At 31.2% G+C, this 10,206-nt stretch overlaps 2 non-coding genes across 2 annotated transcripts; both read right to left on the minus strand.

Annotated features, from left to right (window-relative positions):
• Window positions 1–7,915: 7,915 nt before the first annotated feature.
• Window positions 7,916–7,992, minus strand: LOC148782203 (small nucleolar RNA snoR116). The gene has a single exon (XR_016055147.1). It is a non-coding gene; the product is annotated as a small nucleolar RNA snoR116 (small nucleolar RNA).
• A 121-nt stretch (window positions 7,993–8,113) lies between these two features.
• Window positions 8,114–8,194, minus strand: LOC148782204 (small nucleolar RNA snoR117). The gene has a single exon (XR_016055148.1). It is a non-coding gene; the product is annotated as a small nucleolar RNA snoR117 (small nucleolar RNA).
• Between the last annotated feature and the right edge of the window lie 2,012 nt (window positions 8,195–10,206).

Raw genomic sequence — 10,206 nt, forward strand, 5'->3', positions numbered from 1 at the left:
TTTTTTTCTCTATATTTATATATTTTGATGTTAAGATGATTAATTAGATGTTTTTCAACATCAAAACAACCATTTTTTTTAGTAAGTACATCAAAACAACCATTTTCAAAGGATTTTAGAGGTGCACCTTAATTTTACATTTTGAGATGTCAACCTCATGAACGTTTTCCTTTCATATTTGTAGCATTTTTCCCAACTAGTATGGGATAGATAGGTTGTGCAGTCAGTGTTGATTAGGTCTCATTATCTCATATAGCTGAGCAAATGTGTGTTGGAACCTGTGACAAATTTATACATTTTTTGGATGGTTACACATGGAATGCACCTAGAAAATCCGAAGCGGTTGTGCAAGTTTCCTTTGAAAAGGTCATGTGGAAATGAGATCGGGGTCGGCGTCGGGGTCGTAGCACTACCTATGCCCCAGTTAAGGTCTAGGCTTCCATTAACGTTTTCAAAAACTACTAACAATTTAAAAATTGGTTAGAGGTTCGACATCCCTTTTGAATGACAAAAAAAAAAGAAAAAGACGTTAAGTTAAAAATAAACTGCATTTTGAGTGATTTGATAAGTGAAGAATTTTCATTCGAGTAATTCCCAAAAGCTTGGATTATTTATTTTCTTCCAACTTTTGTGAATGAAGCCTCTCTCTCTCTCATGCACATGGTGGCGGTGGTAGCAAAACTCTGTAAAATATTTGACTGCCTGTTTCAACTCACAAACTAACATTTTAAAAAGGGTGCGGTTTGTACAGAGGCAACGCTCTAAACAATCAAATTAGAGCTACCTTCAAATAGTGTAGAGAAATGTGGTTTCAATACTGAAAATCTTTGTGATAGCTTTTAAATATATTTTCATCTTTATTTATAAAATTTAAAGCTTCAAAAATAGTGTAGATCAATGGATCTATGAGAACTTGAAAATCTTGAAAATTGACCGTACAAAAATGTGTTACAAAATACACTATTTTCAAATCATGAAATCCATTATTTTTTCATGTTTGTGCATCTTGATGTTGAGATGATCAATTTGATGATATTTGGGCATAAAAACAGCTTTTTCTAGTAAAATTTTTATGTAGCCTCAAATTTGATTGTTTAGAGCCTCGGCATTATACAAACTTTTCCCTTAAAAAAAACATAATCAAATATCAATGTGTATAATAAAATTAATGTCCCAAGATTGATCAGAGACCGTTGAATATTTTGGAGGGTGAAATCATGTGGAAAACTCAAAATCCAAATTGGTTTTCTTAAAAATAGTCCTTTAGTAATGTTTAGATGGATTCTAAAATTTCACTCAAAATCCAAATTGGTTTTCTTAAAAATAGTCCTCTGGTAATGTTTAGATGGATTCTAAAATTTCAAATAGATAAAATCCTACGAAGCAAGTCAGTATACTCCCTCGGGAGCATAGTACGTATGCTCTTTTGTTAATTAAGTCCGAATATGAATGCACTCTTATTCCTCTTCAAACATAGGGAATTAATGTAATGAATGGGCGATTGGTATTTCTTTTGAAAAGAAATGAGGTAACGTTTTCCAACATTTCCAAGGATAGGGGAACAGTATTTACCGATGCCCTTATCATTGATCAATGAATCAGGGGAGATGGGATTATCACTAACAAATAGTTTGCCCAATCTAGACCTAAGTGAATAAGCTGAGTCTTAATTAGAAAGCAAAGAAAAAATGTTTTTCTATGCCAAAGAGATGCACCTCCTGTTCTCTTTTTTTTTTTTTTTTTTTTTTGGGTAATTAAGAGGGAATACAGATCCCACTTGTTTTTGAAATGGTTCTCAATTTTTGAAGTGGTAAGTGAGAATAAAAACCACAACGTGAAACCAAGGTATTCGGAATGCTATCATTGTGACCCTAACTTTTTATCTGCTCGTATTCCATGCGGTCAAGTGTGGGGAATGTTTTCATACCAATTAGTTTTAGTGTATCTTTTCACACTAATTGACAATTAATTGAGATAAAATATTCTCATACCTAACGACATGAGAATTTTTTCATTCAAAAATATTTTCTAGAAAATATTTTCATGCGAACCTAATATGCCGAGTGTTTGAGGAATTCTACTGGCCTTATATGATGTTAAAATTCTTTGAAGGCATGATAACAAAACCTATGTAGGCACGATAACACAGCCAATGTAGGCACAAGGAGAGAGAGAGAGAGAGAGAGAGAGAGAGACGTTTGTGGGAGTTTTGGATTTGGATTTGAATAGTGATAAAATTAGATGTAAACATTAGTTAGTTATAGAAGTGTGCCTTATTCTTTCAAAGGCCTGTTTGGCTCCATGTAAATAAATTTCTTTGGAAATTTTAAAGAGAGGACGGAACCATTAAATCCAAATTGTTTCATGGATCCATATAGCATCAGATTCATAAGGGGTAACAAATAATGGTGAAAAATAATAGGCCTATGGTTCAAATTAAATCTGATTCAAATACAGAAAACTAATTGTTTTGTTTTTTTATTCTAAGATGATTCAAATACAGAGAACTAATTGTTTTGTTTTTTTATTCTATGAATTTATGTGCTCCACTTGCCACCAAACAAAACAAAAAAAACGCCAATGTGATCAAAGTGCATCACATTGAGAACGGGATCAAAGTCGTAGTGGTAGCAACCACCTGAGCGTAGCTACCCATCTTAAGTTTCTATTCCAACATCGGTATTCAAAAATCTCTACCTACTTCTAATATGCATAGGGGCCTCTATTCTCCACTTTTCTACCCAAAAAAATTTAAAAAAATATTTAAGAAAGTGTATCACACATTGATGATATTTGACTTGCAAACCTTATACAAAAGAAAGTAATTTACACACATACCCTTTTAATTTATTTTTTTTGGGGGGGTAGTTCACATACCCTTTTAAGTTTTTTTTTTTTTTTTTGAAGTAGTTCATTGGGGCAAATTTTTTTACCCGTGGTAGGAATGAAATTCAAGATGTCAATTGTAGTGATGCACCGCCAATCTAGCTTGATACCATGCCTATACCCCGTTCAGTTACCATTATTAAAATAATCCTTTGAAAAATTAAATGTAATGGTTGCACTTATTTTTCACATTTTTTATGTTTTTTTACAAACTGCCCTAGCTTTAGTACTTGGAATTCTGAAGATTTAGTATTCTTACTTTTAACTGTATGTGGGATTGTTAGATGCATTATAAAATCCAAAATTCTCCCCAACCTACAACAAACCCATAGGGATAGCCGGATGCAAACAAAACTACAAGAGTTTTGCGATCTAAAGTTTAGAGAGGTTCACATTTTCAAAATCCAAAATGTTGGAAAAAGTAGATTCAAGTCCTAAATATGATGCACCTACATTAATTAATTGTTTATTTTCAACTTTAAGTGTTTATAAATTTGTTTTAACTACATTTGAGAAGTATCAAAATTTATTGGAATGAAATTAGATTTCAAGGCATCTTAGGGTGTCGAACACCTTGCACAGTTCGAATGTAGGGAAATGAAATTCTGTATGAACCCTACCACATGCAAATCCAAATGCACCCGCATTATGGAAAAAGTTGTAACCTGCTCAAATGCAAAAATAAAATCGTAAAACCTAGAGTGCTGCGTTCTAATCCCCATTTTGAAAGGGAAAAGTTTATATAAGTGTCAACTCTATCTCATCCTCAAGATTTATAGATATGAAAGAAAGTCAATTTCCAATCCTAAAAATAATTCATCTTTTAACTCGTTACATGAACCGTCCATTTTCAAGATTTTCAAATGTTAATAGAACTGCTTGATCATTACCATTTCTAAAACTTTAAATTCATAACTAGAACAAACAGTAGATTTGCATATCATTGTAAGGCTTGAAATACCGAAAATGCACTTTCGAATTTGTTTTAAGGTACACCTTACTTCAACAATGAAACTATTTACTTTTGACAATGAACATTAAACATTAAATTTGATGCCTGTTACTTGAGAACATATTATTTTGACACAGAACAATGACACAATCCATAATAAAATGGAAAAATATCTACATATCCCCTATTTTTATATTTCATTTAAAGTTTCAAAAAATATCTTTTTACCCCCTGACCACTTTAAACCTATTTTTTAACCTAAACAAATGTGATAAATACATGCTATTTCTAAACCTAACCCTTTCTTTTTTCATTTTTATATACCAAACTTCTCTTTCTCTCTCTCTTCCCGTATCTTTTTTACTCTCTTTTCTTTTGTATTTCTCCAAGCACCTTTTTTGTTTCCCTTGTGTTTTTTTAAACAACTCTCTCTCCTACCGATAACCTCTCACCTCCATGGAATCCATCTCTCTCTCTCTACAAGTATGAGAGGATAACTTTTTAAAAAAGCATGTCTTATTATATTTGTTTAGCCTAAAAAAAATAAATTTAAATTAACTAAAGAGTTAGAAGAATTAAAATATACAATTTTTATTGTCCCAAGATATCTTTTAAAAACTTAATCTATTGTGAAATGAAACCTAAAAATAAGAGATATAGAGATATTTTACATAATAAAATCTCAAGAATGTTGCGACACTTTCATCTATTGAATTTCACATCCAATAAGTATAAGTAATTGAGCCAAAAATAAATGGCTTCATAATATAATCTCAGATTTTTTAAAACAATTTCAAATTTTACAGTTTCATTTTTATGACCAAGTGTGCACATAACTTTTGTATTTGTAAAGGATCATCTCAATATGTGGAAAGAAATTTGATGTTGGGTTTAGACAAGGTTTAAACCTTTATCAGTCAAAGTAAGGTACATCACCAAATTCTATTGATAGATTGATAGATACAATCCCCAAATTCCAAATTCTATTGATAGATTGATAGATACAATCCCCAAATTCTATTAATAAACAATTCAGGTGTCAAATACCCTTGGACGTAGGGGTAGCAATGGACTAGACCCAATCCACACCCACAAGGTATAACCCACATGAGTTCGGGTACGGGTCCAAATTTTGAACCCACAGGTAAAGTCCATGATCAATAAGAGATAACCAAATTGTCTCTGGTCCGGATAAAGGTACTGCCTCACCCGACCAGACGGGTAATAATAATACTCAAAAATCTTGATAATAACACTTAAAAATCTTGACAATAATTAGAAGATGAATTACAAGATACCGTATTTCTAAAACATCAAAGCCAATTTTTTTCCCGTAAGCATCTTTACCTTGATCAATATTCGTAAAATCAAAGCAGAACAGTTAACCGGACATAGGCTTGAAAGCAGATTAACCCGTAAACTGGCTGATTCAACCGCTACAACTAGACAAGTCCTAAACAATAAGAAAAATGTTAAAAGAAAATAAAAAATATACAAAAAAAATAAAATGAAGCGGAAATTAAGTTACATATAATATAATATAAACCCTTCTTTTTGTCAACTAAGTAGTAAATGACATATTGGTTAATGGGTCAAATATTCAACTACATAGTAAATAAATGACGCTAAAAAAAGCACCATAGTCAATAATTTCATACAACAATTGTATCATAATATAATGCAACCGCATTAAAAAAATCATATTAGAGAAATTTGTTTGACACAATATTTTAGATGTTTACTCTTTTCATTCTAAAGAATAATCACAAAAATTAAAATTAAGAAAAAACAACCTAAAAAGTGTTTTTCTAACCCAATTAATATAAATTTTCTATTTTAACGAAAAAGTTAGACATATGCCTCAAAAGGACTTTCTATGAGTAATAATCCTAATACCGTTCTAAATCCTGAGACCCTCTTACACCTATGTCTGTAAGACTCCAAAAGATCGCCATTAAATATGGTACAGATTTTTTAAAAACTATCACATGAATTGAGACTTGATTTTCTAGAGATTTGTACCACATTTAAAAGTGATCATTGGATGTAAGAAGGTCTCATAGGATCATTTTTTTTTTTTTTTTTCAAAATTTCTATATAGTGTTATCATCATTAGATTAATGATGCTAAAAAAAAAAAAATTGATTTTGAATTTGTCAAAGCCTAGATCATGAAATTCACCGAATCGACAACTGAGATTTACTGTTGGAAAGTACTAATTTTACCATATCTAAAGTGCAAATTGAATTTTTTTTTCCATTAAAATTGATTATGAAGATTTGAAAACCATATAAATACCAAAAACATGGTGTTCTAGAAGTTCAGTTGTATGAAATCATTACTCTAGCCTAAATAGTAAATAAAATAGTAAATAAAATGGCATTTTTCAGTGGCAGGTAAATGACATTTAAATAGTAAATAAATGGCACTCAAAAAAATCACCTAAGTAGTAAACGAATGGCAGACGTTTAAAATAGCGTTCAAGATAAAACTCGGGCGGCAAGGCGGCAAAATTTAAACCGAAACACGAATCATATGGAATGTCCGTCAAAGCAAATTTGATCGTCAAAGCTAATTTGATCGCCAAAACTGCCGGAAACCAAAACCGGCTACCGACCAGTTCCGATAACGAGGCAGATCAGTTTGAGGGTTTTACACCAAATTTTTTTTTATCAGTAAGCCTTTGGGCTTTTGCGGTTAAACCGAACTCTACTACAAAGTAAAGTTGATCTCATGTGCAAACTTGTTTTTTATTTATTATTTAAAGGAAAAAAATTTATATAAGGTTGCAATAATTAAAGATGTACCTCAAAAAACTATTTGATATTGAAAACCCTTGATTATCTCAACATTAAGATGTATTAATACAAAAGAAAAGGATTTTCGACAGTCGATTTTCAAGATTTACGTATGCATATAGATCTACTTGATAATCATTTTTGAAGATTTAGCATTTTTAAATTAAAGAAAAATAAATACATTTTCAAATAATCCTATGAACTTTTTACACCAAAATTACATGTTAGGAAGTACGCTGGTTTAAAGTTGCAACCTTATAAAAACCACTCATACTTAAAATTTGTTTTTTAAATATATAGATCTCATGGGTTTTTAGGGTGTTTTAACGTTGAAAAAATAACTTGTGAATTTTCGAGGTCCGCCTTCGTTTGATTGTTTAAGATCTCAGCCTTAAATTTTTTTATTTTTTTCTTTATTTAAATGGCTTATGTATACAACGGATCAGGAAGACCAAAACTATCCATAAGATTGATGTATAAACCATAAATAGGGTACTTGGTTTTCTTGAGATGGGGTTAAAGGATTGAAAACACGTACCCAAAAAAAATAGAGAAATAAACGAGAGAAAAATAGAAAAATAAAAGAGAGAAAAAGGAGGCCTGATACTGCTTATTCCCATTATTCGTTTCATGAAAAATCTTCTCTTTAATTTCAATGAAAGGATAAATAATAATTTAAATTACAGCCTCAGAAATTGCCAATTACTTAACCAGAGGTTTAGAGTTCAAACTGAATTATAAAATTTATCAAGACAAATTACTTAAAACCCAACTGAAAGTTGTCAAACCAGCGATTTCGAAATCATGGATCCCTCTCTGATCCCGATACCAAGATCCCAATCAGAATCAGGATCGTCCCCATCCCGAAACCCCAATCACTGGTTCAAAAGTGATGAAGAAATGCGGTTGAAAATTTAAACGAATTTGCAAATTTGTAAAGAAAAGGAATTGTAGGAGCATCAGGAAGAATAATGCCTGTAAATGTAATGGGACAATACTCAGAACCTCAACTCCGTTATCAATCTAGGCAACGTAAAGCACTGTATGCACTATCAAGAAGCACATAAGAGACTCTAATTTGTTGCCTACTGCAAAAAATAAACTATCTAATATTTTTGCAACAGAAATATGATTTAAAAAGTTTAAACAAAATTTTTAAATCACGAATATGATTTAAAGAGTGTATTTAAATTTTTTGAATAAAACTATGATTTAAAACATAAATTAATGACCAGATAAAAACAAAAGAATTGGATTAAATGGAAGAAATAGAAAAGACAGGCTCAGCAGATAAAAGGCATAGTACATCAATGAATTGCTTCAGAGTTTGATGGTATATTCTGATCATCTTTGCCTGTAAGTTTTTGAAAGCCAAATATAATATAACATTTCTTAAAAGACAATAAATACTGAATGTATAAACTAAGTAGAAACTTAAAAACAGCAGGAGTTTTCTTTTCATCTTTTATCTTAAAAATGGCCTCAGAAATATATATAGATACAATCGTCAAAGATGTAAGCATCTCCGATGGTACGGACAATTTCAGCATCAATGGCCATTGAAACAGTTATTGCCATATTGCCATATGAAAACCAGAAACAGTTATTGCCATATTGCCATATGAAAACCAGAGAACTAGGGTTAAAGAGAAAGAGATGACTCTATTGCCATATGAAAACTCGAGAAAAATAACATCATGCAGGTTTTTAAAGAGCGAACAAGGGCCAAGCAAGAACCTAGGGTTAGAGAGAAAGAGATGATTCATGAAAAACCTGAATGGTAAAGAGCACCGAATGACTCATGAAAGACCTGAATGGCAGAGGTTGCACACAGATCAAACCCTAAAGCTAAACAGATTTTAAACAGAGAAAAAACCCAAAAAACTAGAGATAGAGAGAGAGCCCTAGGATAATGAGGAGAATGGCAAGGATGGACGATATTTATACGAAACCAGAGAGAGTTTGCCGTCTTAAGGAATGGGAACCCTAGCAGTTTTAAAAGGGAAATGACAATTGTAATCCTCATCTATTTCAGAAAGACAAGAACACCCGGCTGTGGAATTGGACGCCACCATTTACCATTGATGCAATAAGAATACAACTACCCCTATAGTAAATGTAAAATCGGGAGGCTCCAAGTACATCACATTTCCCCCAAATTTGATAAATTTTTTATTAGATTTAGAATGGGGTTATTAGTATGATACCCTCACCTCCACATTTCACATTTGACGGCCAAAGATTCTGTAATTTTTTACATGAAAAAGATAAAAGACAAGTGTTCGTTAGAATTGCTGCCCTATCAAAATAAGTAAAGCTTTATGATTGTCTTACAAAACCTTTAAAGCGGTTATCTTGGATTGAACATTATGATTATGAAAAAAAAAAAAATCAAACTCTAAAAATATGGTTTTCACAACAAATTAGCTAGACCATCCCTTTCGCCCTATAAATAAATATTCAAAGACTTGCAAGATTTGTACTATTTATTGAATTTTTAAATTTATTTTTGACATTGAAAATTGTTTTTAAAGCTATCACATAGATTTACGTTGCCAAAACTGCTTTTTGAACAAGGATTTGAGATCAAGCTTTATTTTATTTTCATAAAGCCTATGCCTTAAGAAACCTCATCATATTATCCTTGCATATTTTTTTCATAACTATCATATAGACTTTCAAAGCCTATGCCTTAAGAAACCGCATCATATTATCCTTGCATATTTTTTTCATAACTATCATATAGATTTTCGTTGTTGAAAGCGCTTTTTAAATGAAGATTTGAGGTGAGGTTTTATTTTGTTTTCATAAAGCCTAGGCCTTAAAAAAAACCTCATCGTACAATTGTTACATGTAGACAAACTATGTGTTACATGTCATCTTAACTGCCCATTCTTAACAACCTAATGTGCACGTTAAAAAATTGTACAACTTTCTACGCTGCAAATTTACCCAAAAAAAAAAAAAGAAAAAAAACAAATTGTATACTATGAGGCCACATATATTTTATAAAAAGAGGTCACTATATTTTTTATCATTTAATGTAAAATTCAATATATTGAAGTGTGTCACAACATTCGAAAAAATTTATTTTTGACTTTTTACACAATTAATAATACATTTTCATCTACCCAATTTTGCATCTACCGGTCTATAATACTTGTGACCTTTTTATACTAAAACAAAATGATCTCATTGTATACATTTTTCTAAATATTCAAAAAATGATGAGGTTCATATCAGGTGTCCACCTTATATTATTGCAATTGAGGTAAGATTATGGCTCAAAACTATGCTGAAAGATATTGTTCAAGAAAAACTTGCGATAATATGAAAATCCATTGTCAACCCTCAATATGAAAATTAAAGTTACAAAAATGATGCATATCAAACAAATCTATAACAATTAAATTTTTTAAAAATAGACGGTTGAGATAATGCATTACAAGATGCATTATTTTAGACAGTTGAAGGATTTTAGCATCTGCACAGCCTTTCCTTATAGGTGTTTGAGGTCACCTTATAGGTGTTTGAGGTCACCTTATTCTATGCACCTCAAAAATCCTTCGG

This window comes from Amborella trichopoda, chromosome 4 (assembly GCF_054954075.1).
Source record: "Amborella trichopoda isolate Santa Cruz 75 chromosome 4, AtrichopodaSantaCruz75HAP2 v2.0, whole genome shotgun sequence".
In the NCBI taxonomy this organism is placed as follows: Eukaryota; Viridiplantae; Streptophyta; class Magnoliopsida; order Amborellales; family Amborellaceae; genus Amborella; species Amborella trichopoda.